Raw genomic sequence first — 19,457 nt, 5'->3', positions numbered from 1 at the left:
CACATTCTGTCATTTGCAGCATCTCAAAACGCAAATGTCTCTTCAGTGTCAGATCATTACATACACTATGGAATTCACAACAAAAGAGTCTTTTCACGTCAAACTGCGGGGAAGATGCTGATTCCCTAAATGCTATTGATTGAAAATGGCACAGCTGAGGAGCAGACTTGAATGGAGACAAGTCAATTTTCACTCGCACGCTTTTCCAGCTGGGGGCTCGATTGAAGCCTTGAAGGCCTTGAAGTGGGGGAAGAGGGCTGTCCTTGCATGTGGCGACATAGAGCACGACCATATACGCTCACACTCTGGAGGGCTTTGATTTCAAAAGTTTGCGCAAATTGCAGGCATTCCCAACAATGAGTCTGCTCAACACAAGTTGACTGATATGAGATTGGTAACGGTTAAACTGCCATTATCTGCTGAAGGGGTCATGAAGCACAGATGTCAACTCAGAGCACGTCAGCGCAATCATGATTTCAAGAGTGCGTGTGCAACATACAAATTAGTGGGCCTTCAGATACACAGTGGCGGCGGGTCATCAAGTGGGAGGTTGGGATGTCGTATAGATCTCAACGTTGAGATCAAATTGGCATCCGACATGACACACTGGCCATCTGGGTCGCTTAGCACTGAAGGCTTGCAGAAAGGTTTCGCCTGTCTGCCTGACTCTCCTTCATTTGCCCCTTAATTCTGCTCTGTTTCTTCGCATGCCCGCCCCCATTGTCGCAGCGCTGACTTTATTATATAAGAGCAAGGAGTAACTGCAATTCTCCACAAATATTGGCAGAAAGAAAAGACTCTGCTTTAATTGAAAAGCCTCAAGACTTGAGAGGGTCAAACATGGCAGCATAAATAATTCTGAAATGAAAGCCTTGTTAAGAGTACTTGGAAATGCAAACACAGCAGATGGTTGACCTCAAGTACACAACCAAGACAACACGAGGGCCAATTTCACCGTCTTTGGAGGGACGGGAATAGATCACTCATTGATGTTGCCTTTCTATTTTGAAAGAATTTCTTTCCGGCAGTAAAAAGTAATTACTTTGTTTGTAATTAATTTATTACCGCAATTATTTTTCAAATACTATTAATATCTTTAAAATAGAAAAAAAAATAAACTCACCCAATAATACTTGAACATCAATTAAATGTCTGTTGCACCTTTTAATTTCAAGCTGGTCTTTGCAGCGGTGGTTGCTACCAGCAAGCTTTACTACACCTCACAACTCCATTATTATTGCTCCATTACTATCACCTCACATCTCTACCAACATCAACACACCACCATTAAAAAAAAATTGAATCACTGATAAAGGATGCTAAGAAAATGCTTGTCAATTACGCTGTCATTAGACCATACGGCAGAAGTGTCAGCTGCTAATGACGTGGTACATGCATGCATGTTTCCTTTAGTTATCAAATCTAGTTCTCATATGTACTTTTTTCATGCCAGATATTTTTGAAATAGAACCTGCCAGCTAATTTCGACTATTCACACTGGCTAAAGTTAGTGTTTTTTTTTTTTTTTATTCAGCTTGATGATCAAACGAGAGCTGCCCAAACATTACTTCTGTCCACTCTCATAGGAAAAATGAACAAAACCTTGAAGACAACAACTGACATCGTTGCCAATCCTAGGGGTCCAGTTGACGTCAATTCACATCAATGTCTCTCAAAATGTTAATTATACACAAAATACAACAAAATATTGAAGTATTCTTTGGTGTGCAATTTAGTCCTTGTGGACTTACTTTGAAAACTATACACAATGCATTTTTCCCCCTAATTTTGTAAATGCTTTTAAAGACATAATAATTTAAGTTATTTATGAATATTTTTTTCCTCCAATCGCTCAAATTGCCCAGTGGCATCAGTTCTATCCATACATATGTAAGTTACATTTAATTTAAAATTTTGAATCTAAACAAATACACTAAACAACTCAACAAGACAACACATTCTAAACATCTCTGTCTACAGCGTCTCACCCCTCCCCACCCCCATCAATTCAACAGAACTATATGCAACCATAAAATTAAGGATCAATTCATTGTGTCATATCTTAGAATCCCACTGAATTGAAGCAAATCATGTCAAAAACCATAGCATATTTTGACGGCCATTTTGCCACTCACTGTCGACTGGAAATGACATCCTACTTTCTCAGGTAACAAACATTGTGGCGGTTTATATCATATTCATAGACTGAGCCTCGGTCAAACATACTGCCTGTCTCAGCAATTTGCTTTTCTCCCCAAATAAAATTGCAAGTCTCTGGCTCTTCCTGTCATAGCGTCTCTACTGAAACCTACTGAGGACACTGTGACATGAAGCTCGGTGGCCACTTATTACCCTCTGAAAACAACCTACAAACCTTGCAGCAGCAAGGTACTTTTCATAGAGTTGTTAGATTTTTGTTCGACTCATGGTGTCAAAAGAAAAGCATAATGAGGAGAATCTTAAACAATTTTCATCAAACAAGGATTTGTTTTTACTCACAATCATTCCTTGCTAAAATTCATATCAGTGGTCTGAATAGACATGAGACATGTTTGAAAAAAAAGAAACTCCAATGTTAGCTTTAATTCTATATATATCATCATTGGGAAGACAGTGTCATTCACACTCATTACTGGTTGAACTTGCACTTGTTCAATATACTTTCGATCCTCATTCTTTTTTTTGCTTTTACTTTTCTTTCTGCTTAGTGCTGTCTAATCCTCGCTTAACAGGAACCATGCTGGCTGCATGAATAATAGGTGTAATTAGTACAATTACAAACTGTTGGTGAGGGAGGAAAGTTGGGAAGTTGTAATTTGTATGCCCTTTAAACCCATTTACTTTCCCCATAAATTGCAAATTTCAACAATAACTTGCCGAGAATCTATTCATAAACTATCAGACGAGCCGTAAAATGTCACAGAAAATGCCAAATTTAATTTCTAATAGAACTGCATGTGTTGTCCAGGAACATTGGCTGCACAGTAAACACCAGCCGCATATCATCATCCATTCGTGCCCCCGTTAAATTGCAGATTTCTAAAATGAGTTTCCACAGAATACAAGCAAGTCTGAATTGAGGGTTGCACAACTTCAGTGTAGTACCACAATGTGCGTCAACATGTCGGTAGCACTTAGCTTTACTGCAAATAACAGTGAGAAGTAAAGAACGCTCCTTTGCTGGAAAGCAGTGCCACATTGCAAAGTTTTAATAGATGATGTTCCCACAGCAGGAAAAGTTCTGTATATGCCTGTGGCATTCTGTATAAACTGTATAATCTGTTTGTATGTGTTGCCACTGTGTGGTACGTTGTTTTTAGTTTTTAAATACTGTATTTGTCCATGTACATGTCAAGTTTTTTTCCTCATTTTCTACCCCCATATTACTTTATTTATAATTAGCATAATATCTTTGCCTCTTTCCCTTACGTCATCTGTGGCATTTTCCTTCATTGTGAGGGTAAGAGAAGTTGAACCAAGACAAAATGATACATTTAGTTTGAACATTGTAATGTCCACTGTAATTCTACCAGAGAATGTCTATTTCTTTTTTATTTTATGTGGCAGTTTTTCAACAGCTTTCAACAGCAATCACCTTACTGTGGTAGAGGGGCTGCATGTCCCAGTAACTAGGAGCTAAGTTGTCAAGGGCTTATGCTGCTCGTAGGGTCACTCATTACAAAAAGGTTTTAATTCATCTTTACACTTACATCAATTTCTTACATAATACCTTTCACTTTGCTCCATCCATCGTTCCCCTATTACTTTTATCCTGTCTTCAAGTGTTACGCTGGGTTCAAGCTTGATGCGTCCGTGTCCTCTGTGCATCAAAATGACATAATTTTGGCAACAACGCCCCTCCGCGCAGACCAGGTTGATTGCAACGGTGTTTTACAAGCAGAAAACATGGCAGACGAACTACAGTATTGCTTATGGAAGTTTGCCGTTACAAACATCTTTATGATTTTGCTAAAAAGGGCTAGCGTGACCTAAATACCGGAAACAACGCCTGTCAAGCACCACGTCGAGAGATGAGGAGCGTTAAAAAAATGCTAGGAAGGATTTTGATCAACTGAGTCTACTAGGATTCTCTACCTCTGTTATCGAGTAGTGTTGTTTGTATGCTGTAGACTCCATTTACTGCCATCTAGAGTATGTGAGAATATCGTCTGACTGCGGGGGAATGCCCCACCGAGTATGATGTAGTGTAATATGCGGGGCGGTGCGTCAAGCATAAACCAAGCAAGACTTGTTTTTGCTTTAGCGAATTTCAGTACAAGGCAAATGCAGAGAAAAACAGTTTGTATTACACAAAGTGGATTTTCTTGTTTAGGGGGAAGTAAGAACGAGGGAAAGGCTTCAATACAAGGAGATTTTTTCACACTGGGGGGTATTTTTGCACATGCAGGTTTCGTTGTAGAGTAGTTTTACTGCATTGGCATTGGCATTAAGAAGTGTTTTTTTTTTTTAAATAAGTAACATACTTAATTGACTTGTGAGAGGTAGCTACTGCACTGATGCTGCAGTGGATTTTGAAAGCGACACAAGTTGGTTTTGTGGAGTTATATGTTTAACTTGCATATATTCCATGTGTTGTCTTTGTAGAACTATTCCGGGTCATCACGCATTGTTGCACATTACATTGGTTATTAGGTCAGAGGCATTCTGATATCAGGGTTGTCGAGGCGTAAAGTGGAGGAATCAAACAGAGGCAGCTGTAATGGCGTGCCGGCATTGATATATGCCATGGAAAAAAAATGCGCAACGTGGGGCAAAAAAAAACCAAAACAATTTGCCCCAGTCCATTAGACTGAGTCCACATCACTAGAAATACAACGTTTGCTTGCAAGATCACAGAATGTTTGAACCAGTGGGCACTCGAGAAAAAGACAGGGCAGTACAATCAGTCCATGCTCTCTGAATTTAATCATTATAGGTTCATCATTTATTTATTTAGAAAACAAAATGGAGATTAATATGCCCAATGGCTACGCGAACATCACAATTCATTTTTTATAGCACGTGTGTACTTTAGGAATATTGGGATGCTGAAGCTTGGTGATTAGTTAAGCCCTGAGTACATGCAATGTAACTTTAATTTTAAATCAAATGCACAATGTGTTTTTAAAGGTATTACTTGTACATGAAAAACAGTGGTTATCGAATTGATTTCAAACAAACTGCAACATCTGCAACATCTACCAAACAACACAACTCAACATTAACACAAAGATGGTGTGTACTTGCAGTGCTATCATGAAACATAAGTTCCAAGCATTTGAAGCTAAGCACCTGTGTCATCAGAATTGGGGAGTAATTAAGTGGATTTCACAGATCCCAGTTTTTTCATTTCTTTATGCTTGTGACTTTTTTTTCATATCATGTAGCATTTCAACGCCTGCAATGTGGATAAATAGGAAAAAATGTCCTCTAAATATATCTGTTGAATTGCTTATTAATGGAAACTACAATCAGGCTTATGTTTGTATCTCCTCCATTTTCTCATTACCGCCATTACAGTGTCAACCATCGAGTCGCAGCTCTTATGATTCTGGGCGTGACCTATTCGGATAGATGCCACCGCTCATTTCCTGAAGTGGGCCTGCGAGAGAAGAACAAACATATCAAGTCTTTGGAAGGCACACTTCGCTTTTCTCATCTCCTCTCCAAAAGCACTCCAGCCACCTTGGCAAAGCGTAGCCCTTTGAACCAGCAGACAGTGTGTAGGCGCTCACATGTGGATGTCTTTGCGAGACTATTTTTGTTGCTCCTAACTGGCGGTCGTGAATGCCGTCTTATCAGGCTCTCAGTTGCACTGCGGGAGGCCGCTGCTCGCTTCAGTGGGGTGGATGGTGAGTATAATGAAGATACACTCTCATCAACTGTGTTAAAACTGCAAAGCTATTCAAAGGCAAAAAAACACTGCCCACTGCTTTCTATTCCGATGTTCTTTAGTCACAGAGAAGATTTCAAGCACAACATACTGTATGTTTCACAGGCAAAAAGAAATACAGCTTTAACATTGTTGCTAAACATATGGACAACATTTGGGGTCTCACATGAAGTACCTATGATGCCAGTGACTTGTTACTATGTTACACGACTTAAATGTGCACCTAAATGTGCAATTAACCCCTCGTTACTATTTCCAGAGAAGTAATTAGATTGATATAAGCACTAGTTACTTTTATTAGTTTTTTTTTCTTTCGGTAAAAATAATTTAGAGTCTGTCTTTTATTTTATTTCGAGTAGAAACAAACTGTTCCTTGATGTTCCTGTTAAAAACACACCTCATTAAGTGGCGAAACAGGGTGTCATTTTTATTTTAAGCAGGGATGTCGGTGTGTGTGAAATGTAACTATTACAGTAAGTTTTAATATAATGTTGTTACTTTTTAAAGATGGTAATCACGAAAGTAACTAAGTTACTTTTTCAAGTAAGTAATCAGTAAACTAGGTTACATTTTCAAGGCAATACTAGGAATTACTTTCTGAAACCCAGAGAGTAAAACATCATTGAGCCCGCCCAATTTTACTTAAACAACAATGTCACATTTGCTCCACCGTGGAGATATAAAGCTTGAATCGTGGCTCAGGCCCTCATGTCAGGAGTTTGGGTTTCCTCCCCTTGCTTGAGTGTTTTTTTTTTTAATTTATTTATTTATTTATTTATTTATTTTTTACGGTTACATAGATTTTCTCCCATATGGATGGATTACAAAGACATGCGTGTTAAGATAAAAGATAATAAATAGGTGTGAATGTGAGTAGTGTTAGATAATTGAGATAAAACGACAAATAGATGTGAATGGGCTGTTTCCTACCACACATTCAAAGTATGTCTCAAGGTCCTATGTTGTGTGACGGTTGATTTTTGAGGTCCTCACAAGAGAGATTGCGAATCACTGTTGCACAGAGAAAAGTTATTGCAGCCTAAATCCTTATCGAGTTCAATTTTCTCCAGTGTGGATAGAAAATGGATGGATGGGTGGAGGAGTGTCCCCTATTTCTGTTGTTGCAGACACAGTATGTAGAAGTTTTCATCTCTCAGTGACTTGCTTTTCTCCATCGTGCATTGTTCCATACCTTGAGAGCGAAGCTTTCTTGTGTAAGCCTTTGAAGTTTTCCCTTTCACAGCATCAAAGCCATTGTCGGGACTCTCCCTGGACTTCTGTCGGAGGATAATGATACAAGACCCATGGTATTTCTAATAAAAGTGAGCTGCTAGCCTTTATTTAATAACCATTTCCTCTTCCTCCGCATTGCGAAGAAAATCGACGACTGTGCCCAGCTAAAACATAATGACAAGTCAAATACATATATTTTTGACGGCAACTAACCCAAAACAGAAAGTTGAAATGCCATGTCAAAGTAATGTTGTTAATCGCAAAAGAGTCCACATTTGATAGAGATGGATGACGTCCCCTGGTCTGTAACAGAAACATACTGATATGAAACCATTAAAGATGCTAAACTGGGCTTAACAGAAACAACATTTCAACTCAGTCGTTCATGTGACTACTTTCAATGGTCTCCAACTGTCACAAAGTGAACTTAAGAGAAGTTACACCATGACAAATAATATAACAATATTGTTTTCTACTGAGACTGTGAGTCCAAATAATTCACAGTACCTTCCGATGGCTATTTTCGTGTTTTCGTGTCACCCTTTCAGAAAAAGCGACGCACAATGTCAACGGAAAAAGCAAAACACGTGCACCATTAACCTTTTGATACTTGGTGAACTGAGGTGTGAGGTGTGCTGCTTTTAACAAGTTGCTAAGCAACACTACAGTATATGCCCAGCAAGAGAAAAATCACGTTTCAAGCTTTGTTGAAAAAAAAAAAAAAAATTAAAAAGCCAAAGAAAGGTCACAGACATAGACACCAAGAAAAAAAACCCAACTGGCTCGGTTGAACCGGTAATAATGTTTACTATGCTGGCAATTTTTTCGCTAACCAACCACTGATCACTCCAAATTAATTATATTTTAAAGGGCCCCTATCATGGAAATGACACTCTTGGGGGTCTTAACTTGGAAGTTTGGGAGAAGATATTATGCACCGAGTCGGCCAAGTAAACAACAAAGTTTTATTTACTAATGACAACATTTTACAAAAATGACAAAAAAAAATACAAAAAGGTAAAAATGGGAGGAAGCATACAGCCCGACAACCAGCCGGTGTTTATGATCATCATCATTTCACTGCATGGTGAACATTCACCAATACAAGGTGGATTTGAACGAAAACTTGCGCATTTCCCATAATTGCACTTGATGGAGACGCCATAGCTTTAAATACATGGTAGCTTTGTACAACAGAAATCAACCATCTGCATTGGATTAATTTGTACAGCACATGCATGCTGAACATGAACTATTTTGATGGGGCATTTTTTTCTGCTACAAACTTCTTCGTTTCTCGATGTGAGGTACTATTTACATGTATTTTTTAGTTTCTTCATGTAGTAAAATCACAATTGCTCACATAAGTCTTCATATCCCAAGGTTATGTTAGCGTTTTTCTTCGTTCTGATTCATGGTCGGTCCGTTTTAGGAGGGCGCGACAGCTTTTGACTTCCTGGTTAGAAATGTTGAAATTAAAATGCCCAGATGTCAAAGGTAAGATTTTGTTATTTATATGCATATATTTAACTGTGGAGAGCTTAAAATACCATAATACAGGTCATAATACAGGTATAACATGGGTACAGTATTAGGGTATATTGAAATGTAGGGACTACATTAGAAAATTTTGGTAAAACCAAAAGGAAAACAATGTATACTAAATTTACATTTTACCGTTTAGTTCACTGTTTCGCAAACCTGACTTAATTTTTCCGCAACATGAGCGCATTCAGAATTTGTAAATGATGATTAATGACAAGAAACATGTGTCTGGGTCACAATGTTGAATCAATGACAAAATAATTACACTTCCTTGGCAGTCAACAACTCTGACTATCTGTTGTCTCTCAAGAGACAATAAAATCATTGACGCCGCTTTGATGCCTTCCAGTCCTGACATGGAGTCTTGAAGTCTGGTGGAGAGATGATGAAGTACGTCTGCAATACAAGAGTTAGAAGCCAAAGGACTCCGCATTGAAGCCGCCATAACTCCCTATCACCTTGTGTGTCTCTCACTGAGGCCATTAGGCATCATGGGTCTCTCCCATCATTAGATTAATTCCTGTGCTCTGTGAGTGTTGGCAGGAAGGCCGTACTCATTAACTTCACCACGCCACACCAAATGCAACAAAAGTCCTGCTTTCACCTTGTAATTTGAGTCCCGCAGGCTCATCAGTACAGGGAGGCAACAAAGGGACGAGGACCTGTAGATATTCATGTTTCGTATTGCCTTGATTACACAGTGCATGATAAGAGTGCACGCTTGGCAGAGGCAATGTTCCTAGGGAAACATTAGCTACATTAGCTCCCTTCGCTTCAGCCAGTCGCGCACTGAGACTCGGTACCCAATGGCACGGAGACATTTGCCATAATAGACATTTTAATAGAGTGGATGCATAACACTCAGTCCCATTACAGATCAGAGAGGTGCTTTCTCTCTGTGGCAGAAATAACTTTGCTGCTTTTTGGTCTCAAGGGTACGTGAAATGAATGCACACTATACCGTGGAGAGCAAAAAGGGAAACAAGTCGAATAACAACAAGGAATAGAGCGTTTAGGTAAAGGGAAGGAAAACAACAGGACTCAGATGTCAGCCAAGGATGTATCGTATTTCTCTAAGTACAATTCAAATTCGCTTATGAGTCGACCCCCCCCCCCCCTTTTTTACTTCGCTGAATTTAGGGGTTACATAGATCATGGCTGTACTTTTAGATGCATTTCTATATTATATATAGGGGGGGGGGGGGTTGAGGTTGATTTGAGGTTTTAATTCTTTATTTTTTTGACACAGCTGAACATTAATTTGTCTAAAAGCCCTAAAAGTCATCATCTCTATCTGGCACGCCAAATAGCTCCTCTCATTTAACTCATGGATGCCTTCTTCCTCCTCCTCAGTTAGTCATCTTTGGACTTGTCCAGTTTGTTTGAAATGGAGGTCTTTGGATTTGCTGATCATCTTATTTGGGATATTATCCCAAACTTTCTTCACCCAAAGTGATGACTGTTGTAGGATCAGAGCGTGGAACATTGTCATTCGCTGGTTCTCCCTCCATCTGTTGACTTTCATGCCGGCTTATTCAAGCGCACATACAATTAGGATGATGAAGGAGACAATGATGATGGAGACAAGTCAAGCCGTCTTGTCCTTTTCATAATTTGTCCAAAACCACTGTAAAAATAGCCACGCAGCCTCGTTGTTGACAACAAAATGTCAATTAGGCGGCGCTTGACAAAAGTGCATTCTTGCAATTTTCTGCGTAAACAATCTAAAACGGATGCATACTATATCAAATTAGAAGTACCTGTATATTAAATAATTTAAGCCTTGTTCATGACATGATATTCTTTATTTTGCATTCGAGTTTATATTTTTCAAACACAGATATGTGGAAAAAAATGGTTTGTTTTGAATTATGTGGTCAAAGTCAACCCTCCTAACATAGGGGTTGAAAATGAGGAAAAAAAATGAGGAAAAATTAAGCTCTTCCTTGCTTTTTTTCCTGCAATTTCGACCTCTTTTCACATTTAAACTGTTCAGCTTGTCTTAATGACTATACATTTTTTCAAAATTTCATGGGAAACGCCAACAAATTAAATGCTATTGTTTTATTCTCCACAATTTCAAGATGTTTTTATTTTGTTCAAACTCCTTACAACTTTAGAATAATCAACTTATTTGCCCACAAGGTCATTTTTGTCATGTTTCCCTTCAAACGAAGAAGCAAGAGAAAAACATGTTCATTTTATGCCTTAAGGTTATCACCCAAGGTGTGCAGTTATACTGTTTGACGATCACTTGGCGATCACTTGAGGATATGGAGCAAAGGTTTTGCAGGGTTAAATGCTAATGCTAGTTAATACAATCCTCAATTTAGCCTCCTCCAAGTGGCCAGCCAGGACGAGGGTCAGGGATACTGCCGATGCCATTCGTCTTGGCTTTTGCTGTCACATTATCTGGATTATTTCCACAATCACTGGGAGGATATTTCTCCAGTGAAGCGTTCTGCAATAGGGAGAAGAGATGTTAGCTGAACTTCACTGCACATATTTAACTGTAAACAACAACAGTTCTGATTCTATAGCTATATTCTGTATGAAGGTTTCATGGGGTATCTGCAACAGCAGAAGTGGGTACATCAAGCATAAGAATAATTTTTTAAAGTGATATTTTTTTTTCTTTTTTACACAACAACTAGTATTATGGTCAACCCAGAATAGGTCATTTGAAGGCAACTTTTGCAGGCTCACCAGTTTTCTCTCCATAGACCTGATGACAGCTTGCATGTGCAATACCCACATCTTTGGTAGGCAAGGGGGGAAAGAAAAGTGGGTCAAACAAAAAAATAAAGAGATATTATACAGCCCTCACTTTTTAGCAAACGAACCTTTCGAAGGTAATACAAGACTGACTCGCTTTTCGTTTCCTTGTCTGATGACAGCATGGTCAGTTTTATTTTCAATATCAGTAAAGTTGCAAACACTGGCATATAAACACAAAACTTATTGTACTCTCTAAATCTAACGAAGATTTGTCTGGGGAGGAATTCAACTTGCTGAAGCCTCAAATTAGATTATAAATTGGCCATTAAATGAGACAAAGAATGAGGATTTGGGCCAAGGTCATAACCGCTGTAGGGCTACCAAGGATTCTCCTGATGACTGTTAGGCAAGATGACTGCAATCAAACACTGTGTAATAAATACACACCGCAATCCCAATGAAGTTGGAAAATTGCGGAAAACGTAAACAAAAAGAGAATATAATATTAGTGCATGTGGTCAGTTTCTGTGTTCAACAAAGCTTTTCTGTTGTAGGAACCTTTTGAAAATATGATGAAGGTTAAGAAGTGGAAACATCAAATTGCATTGATTTCTTATTAGTGAATGACGTCACTCAAATACTGCCTGTGTGACTGGACTGCAACAGCAGAGAGTGACAATATCAAAATTTTGGACTGTTTAATAACTCATCCACCCATTTTCAGTATGGTCTATAAGCAGACCACGGCCTGAATTGGTCAAATGTCAAACTCACATTCACACTGTCACTGAGTGGGAATTGAAGCAAACGTACAACTACACCATCACTGACTCCTTGTTTAGTAAATGAAACATCTAATTAAAGCTGTCAGTGGATAGTAATTTAGCAACTCATTTAAGGTGTGGAGAGTGAACAACTCCCACACTGCAGGAGGTGGTTCTTAAAAACAAGTTCATTAAAAGGAGGTCATTAATTGTGTATTACAAAGTTTCGAGAATCTGCCTTTCAATTAAAATGCTACTTTTCCATTTACTATGTATGAGACAAATGGACTGTTGACCTAGAAATTTTAAAAACTAAACATAGATTTACGCACTGCAATGTACCTGCTCTAAATGTGGATCAGTATTGGTTACGATGGACGGAGGGTGTTAGATTATCAAATGATTAAAGTCATAGTAAAAGCATTACGGTTTATAACTGTTTTAATCACATTTACTGTCTAAATTTCTTCTTTCTGTTTGCTGAATAGAACTGTTTTTGCTGCATTGGTCTTCTTCTGTTTCAGTTGTTGGGAATTGGAAAACAGGTCAAGCAATGCAATTTTAATACACCTTAAAGTGGACACTGAATGGCTGTCTTTGTGTTTGGCATAACCTGATAGGCTGCTATCATGAGTGGGAGGGCAGGGGGAAGACTTGAAAATGGAAGCGCATGTAAGACTTGTCGGTCCCATGAATGAAAAATTATACTTTAAAAAAAATACACAGGAGCACCTTTGATATTGTTAGCGTTATATGCAATCTTTGTATGGAACTTGTTTAACACAGAAGCAGCTCAAAAATTAACTTAGCACATAAATACAAATCCCCTGCGGTGACTACAGCCACAGCTAACAGTAGAAACAAAGAAACTAATGTAGCGAACTAAAGCAAAGCTCTTTGTCAAACTAAACTCACTAACATTAGAGGATCAGGGGTTTTTGCTCAGACATTTTTTAGTGAGCGTAAAAAGAGATGAATAATAATAAATTAAGGCTAATAAATTAATCTCTCACAATTTTTAATGTCTTAAAAGCACAACTATTTACAAGGCAAGCTACAGAATGATTCCCTTTAGGTCATTACCACATCTGAAAAAGAAAACTTTTAATGATGTAATTTTAATGAAATACCCTAGAAAAACAAGCCTGTTGGTCTTACTCTTGGGTCCTGCCTCTTCTCGATGCTCCACTCTCGCAAATCTCTCCAGTGTTCAGGAAAACATGTATCAGGGGACCGGCTGCCCTCTTTCTTTGCCATGAGGCTCCCCCTCCCACAGCGTCCTTGTCCACTGAGCTGGTAACTGCCTTACATTGTCAAACACTGTAACCTTGTCACTTGAGTCTCGAAATGGATACGCCTTTATGACGATCCTGGTGTAGACTTACACAGCCAAGTCAACTTTATTTGTAAAGCCCTGAATCAGCACAGTCTCAAAAGACTTCACAAATTAAAAAAAAAAAAAAAAAAAAAAAAACATAAACAAAAACAGTACATCTTACAGTACAACATCCCTTGAACAAAGCTCCCAGAAGGGAAAAAAAACCCTCAAAAACTCCATCTGGGTAAAATAAGAAACCTTCAAAAAGGACCTCAGGTGGAAGGAGCCCCCTTCCAGGCTGTGACTTTTTGGAGAGCTCATGACAAACTATATTGTGTACTACCCAATTTACTCAATTTTTGAAGAACCACTGACTTAGGATATGGCAGCAACTAACACAAATGTATCAAAAACTACAGAAAAGCAAATAGCTTTGTAAGAATAATAATGCTGATGTGGTTGACACCATCAGAGAGGGACTGTATGCATTAAACATTGTTTTCACCAGCTGCATTTTGCGTGATGTGGTACTGCATTTGTGGTGAAACATGCACACTAAACTGAAGCTTAGATCTCAGCAGGATAACTGGAGGATTATGTAATCTTGGACATGCACAGTACATCCTTTCAATCGATGATCAGCCATTATAATAATGACTGCAATACCACTACAGTGTCGTAGAACTCCACATATGTGGAAAAATCACTTCCAATATGACATATTTGCTGCTACTCTGTGATGGTCTGCAGCAAAATATATTCAGAGCAAATGTAAAAATGAGGAAAAACAATGCACAGTACATTTTTATTCACATCTGAAATGCAGAGCAGGCTGCTAAAAGTGTTTTGATGGTATTGTATCTGTCTTCAGACAGGGTGAAAATATCATGCGGCGCACTGACCAAGTTCATTTTCAGGGTTCATTTCTTATCTATGACAAATTGAATGTATTTGGTGTAGTGCTGTCAAGGAGATAGTAGAGTAAAGCAAAGCAAAAGTAAGTAAAGAAAATGAGGGATTAATGAAGTAATTCTGTTCCTAAATGACCAAGTTATTGACCTATTTGACCTATATGACTTATTTAAAACTCAGATACATTGTGAGGTGGCCCGGTGGCAGAGTGTTTAGCACATCCGCCTCACAGTTCAGAGTCCCGTGTTGAAATCCAGCTTGCTCTGGACTTTCCGTGCGAAATTTGCATGTTCTCCCTAAGCCCGCGTGGGTTCTCTACGGGCACTCATGCTTCCTCCCACACTCCAAAAACATGCATCGCAGGTGTATTGGACCTTCTAAATTGTCCTTAGGTGTGATTGGGTGTGTGAATGGTTGTTTGTCCCTGTGTGCCCTGCGATTGGCCAGCAACCAGGGTGTACCCCGCCTATTGGCCGTAGACAGCTGGGATAGGCACCAGCAAGCCTGGAACCCTAGTGAGGATAAGCGGATCTAGAAAATAGATGGATGGATGGATTTATACAAACAAAATCTATATAGACAATTAAACAAGCAAAATCTACTCCTGCAAAATCCATTGGCATGGCTCCAGTAATTTAAATGATGAAAACTTTTATTGTTTACCTGTATGGCCTCACAACTGAGCTTCGCTGATGTGCACATTAGATGTTATCTTCTCCCCGGAATGTTTTGGAAAGCTATGAGGAGAAACAGAGGCTGGTGATGGAAGAGGTCAAAGGATTAGGGCTATAACTGTGCATTGCATTATCTTTTTGTTTTATTTTATTAGGAGATAATAGGATTTAGACGCGCCGGGCGAGACGCCGGGCGAGATGGGGATTGGAAGTCTGTCAGTAGAGGAGTAAGCTAAATTTGTTTTTGACATGAATAAAATGCTGTTATGGGATGAATATCAATATGGTTTTGTTTCAAATATCTATTTTTTTAAATTTTTTTTTAATTAAGTTGTATACATTGAAGAGACGTGCAACCTCAGCTCACATAAAAACCAAAATCACAATTGTAATAATGTAGATTAATGCAAGTATGAGAACCAAACACCCATCTGGATGCAAAGTGTTTGTTTTGGCAGTAATCAAAAACAATTTTCTCAAAGGGCATCGTAAGTGAGTGTGAGCCTTTTTTCATGCCGCCAGTGCCGCTGGTGCACAACAACATAATGAACTTGGCATTTCAATTGCATATTTGTCATATTTGGCTGTCACAGCTTGCCATAAAGCTTTGGATTCCCTTGAGTGACAAATTATGATGATGACTTAGTGAGCTACAGTATGACTGCAAATGTCATCACCCCTGCCAAAGAGGATACGGTTTCACATGCTTGTCTCGTCATTTGTTTCCTGACTAAAGATTCAAACTGCTGCATCATTGAGGATATTTAAGACAAATCCATTTTTAATCACTTTTCATACATTCTGACAATTCTGTTCTTCATGCTCAGATGTATATAATGTGACAAGTTGTTTCAATCTTCAAAATGAATTTTCCACTTCCGATTTGGTAAAGATTCTAATCGAATTATGTCGATTTTATGTGATGTCAAATCTTATCCAGTAGTTAGAATGTTTGCCCTTTGCTCCATAAGGAGTGCCACATGATCAATGCTTCCTTTCTTTTTAGCAATTAAGATAAAGGACTGTAGCCTTTTTCTTCATTGATTTTTGAGGTGACATGTCAAATGTGATTCTTTGAGAATGAATGTTGCTTTATTGATCTTCAGATGTTTACTACTTCAATGAGCTCAAGAACCTTGGCTAGGGCCTGGCTATGATGTGAAAATGACTCATGGAAAGGACACTATGTCAAGCGTTGGCTTCAGATGCTGACCTCAAAACTCATATACTTTCCCTCATGTCATGTGACAAATCAATATCAGACAGCAAAAAGATCACACATTTATCAATTTAATTAAATATGTTATAATATTGCATAGTCTTCACTCTTAATTCATGAGAATATCACTCGTCTCGCTCTATCAACACCATTAGATCATCAGACGACTAATAGGACAGAAGAACGTGTGAGTTGGGCTCAGCTGAATTCTTTCAATCATATACAATACAATAGACCCCTTGTCATCCACAACCCTGATGAGGATAAGAACAAAATAAAATTGAAAGAATGAAAAATCCACTTCTGTATACTAAACATATAGAGGTGCATGTCATTAAATTAGAATATGGAGAACACACAGTGAAGTATTAAATATGACATTTTCTGTAAAAATGACTGTGAAAGCGTAACAATGAGCGTTTAGACTTGTCTTAAAATAATGACGGACTGTCAATGATGGACCGGTGGCCTGACTGCTGATGAATGGCAGAACAGCAAAATTTACAGACCTCTCTGGTAATGACTTTGTAACATAAAAAATCGGAATAATTTTACACTTAGTAAAGATGTAGATATTAGAAATTTTTCTCCCCTCATGTGTAACTTTCAACTCATTCAATGTAAAACTGCGTATGACTTTTCTTTATTGAACTACTTGAAATAAATGCATTTTTCTGCAATATTCTTACTTGTGAAAACAGATGTGTTTGGTTCCTAAATATTATTTATGCATTCATTCACTCACTCCTCTCATTCAGGCTTAGTGGGGTGCCAGAGCCTACCCCAGCTGGCTTTGTGTCATGATCTGTGTTTTGGTTGATTCGGTTTTGATTGGATTTACTTTTGTCTTGTTTTATTCATGTCTCATTTTTCATGTCTTGTCTGTCTTGTTAGGTTATTGTGTTCATCTGTTCTCATCAGCCCGGTCCCACGTGTCCGCCAGTCAGCTCCCACAGCCACTTATGTCTTGTCCAGGTGTTCCCTGTCTCAACAATTTGCTTCCATGTTGTTTAATTACTTACTTTTTTACTTACTTGCTTGCATATTTACTGACTCGAATTTGGGAATATCTATTGAGAGTAAACTACATACAGTACAACAGAATTCTGTATTGCTATGCTGTGACATATTAACCATGTCTTTGGACAAGTACAATTCTCCAGAAAATAGGAATATCATGAATGGGAAGAGAACGGACTTACGTTTTGACTCGGCTGATGAAACGCCGGCGCAGTACGAGAGCCAAAGTCGAGAGAACCATGATAGTGGTGCACATGGTCCCGACAGCCAACCGCAAACCAGCCAGAGAGAGACGGGAGATGAAGCATTCATAGCAGAGAGCTTCACACAACAGAATTGCTGTCCAGGTGTTGCCTTTGTCTCTATGCGACCCGAACCGTCTGGCTGGCTCAGCAACAGCGCGGGATTAGTCAATCCCAGATTAGACAAGGTGACATAAACCTTTATTGAGTCACAGTTTAGAGTTAATCCACGTTGGAATGCATATTTGCCATTAGTATATCGAATTGAGAAGGTACAAATCACAACAGTATTCAATGTCATATACTGTTGATGAATCTGTAAATATTCAAAATCCACTGCTCAGTTAGATAAATGTGGTTTGTGACCTTTACAATGCGCCACAAAGCAGCCACGTAATGTAATGATGATCATTTCAATTTAAGGCGGTATGGGCACCCACTTAGCCCCCAATGGAATGGAAACCTGCCCCCATTTTGTGTCTCATTATGCCCAATTTATATGTGGTCAGCGAGCAAGACATGGATATTGAGAAACCTGAGATGACATTCCTCACACTGACGTGTGTGGCTCTGCTGACACCGGTCTGTAATAAAACCTCTGGTGCGTGGACAGCACACAGATGGAAGTTCACACAAGTGGCTGTCAGGAATTTCAAATTGCAGCGATGTGGCTGCGCATCTAATCTTGCGCTCTGAGATATATACGCTCACATGCACCTAATTGGTCATTTCTGCTGCTGCCTCTGCAGTGCTGATGGAAAGTGGCATGGAGTCTTGCCATCGCTTAAAAATCTGGAGAGTTGTGCTCTCCTTTACTTTCAAAATGCTTCTATAATGTTGGTTTCCAATGTGTGCAAATCCGTTAGACAGTGGAGTCCGTTTTTGAAATGCAGTACAGGCTAAGCAATGTTTATTTATATACACTGCTAGTTGATTTATATTGCTTGAGGATTCTGAATCATTAACATGGATGCTTCTTTTGAGCTATCGCTTCAATGACATTTTTCAGCAAAAATACCCATTGCCCCACCATGTCAAATTTCTTCCAGCAATCAAGAGGGTGCCAATTAACAGTTGCTTGCATAGTTAGGTAACGCTAGTCTGTGTGTCCAACAAATCTCAATGCGGCTCAGTTTACTTTCCTGCATTGACATACATTAGGTATTATTTCCCGCCGTGTCTTGAAATTTGCGGACGTAAACACAATTCACGCACATATTTTTGGAAATTGGCATCCAACAAAAGATGTTTAATTTCACACTCAGTGTGGTTGCAAAGGCACTGCAGAGACTGTATATATTGGTGATTAATGCTTTAATTTCCCTTAATGTGCTCCCTTTAATGAGTTTCTAATGCAGAGGTCATTGATAACATGGTGGTTCATTATTGTATCAGCTTCCCTGTGACCATGAATCAGATCAGTGATATGAAAAATGAACTGGAGATGTTGTTTAAACTAGTGTTCACAACGTGTCTCTCAGTTGAGTGGTTGCTTCACACCACCCAACCAAGCAGTTAACAAAAGCATCGGTCAAAAATGCTAATTTATTAGTTTCCTCAATTTGTTAAGACGGGTTTGGTTCGGTCTTTTCTGCATCAATATTATTGAGTATGGTCATTCCCTGTTAGCAGTGTGCTCCTGGAATTACAATATCAGGCGTAGGGGAACTATGTTGCCATAGTAACATCTTAGCGTATGGTGGAGCAGCGTGCATGATGGAAGCCTTCATTGGTTAGATTGCTCCATTTTCGGACTGCTGTATTGCCATTTACCTGCCTCACCTTCGCATATGACTCCATCAAATTCTCCATTTTCCTTCCTGCTCATACTCGTTAGGGTTGATGTAGTGCTGATGGTGATGCCCGTCCTAGCTGAGAGGCGGGGCTTGTCAACAGCCAATCTTAGGGCACATATGTAT

General features: G+C 38.9%; 1 long non-coding RNA gene across 1 annotated transcript; it reads right to left on the bottom strand.

Moving 5' to 3' along the window:
- Positions 1 to 10,454: 10,454 nt before the first annotated feature.
- On the bottom strand, positions 10,455 to 17,679 carry LOC148421178 (uncharacterized). Its single transcript, XR_015866274.1, has 4 exons — positions 17,479 to 17,679; positions 15,047 to 15,120; positions 11,378 to 11,428; positions 10,455 to 11,132 (listed from the first exon to the last, which is right to left on the bottom strand). It is a non-coding gene; the product is annotated as an uncharacterized LOC148421178 (long non-coding RNA).
- Positions 17,680 to 19,457: the final 1,778 nt, after the last annotated feature.

This window comes from Hippichthys cyanospilos, chromosome 7 (genome assembly GCF_059441005.1).
Source record: "Hippichthys cyanospilos isolate Australia breed blue-spotted pipefish chromosome 7, RoL_Hcya_1.0, whole genome shotgun sequence".
Taxonomy (NCBI): Eukaryota; Metazoa; Chordata; class Actinopteri; order Syngnathiformes; family Syngnathidae; genus Hippichthys; species Hippichthys cyanospilos.
The sequence above is the reverse complement of the archived record's forward strand: the minus strand, read 5'-3'. Positions and strand labels throughout refer to the sequence as shown.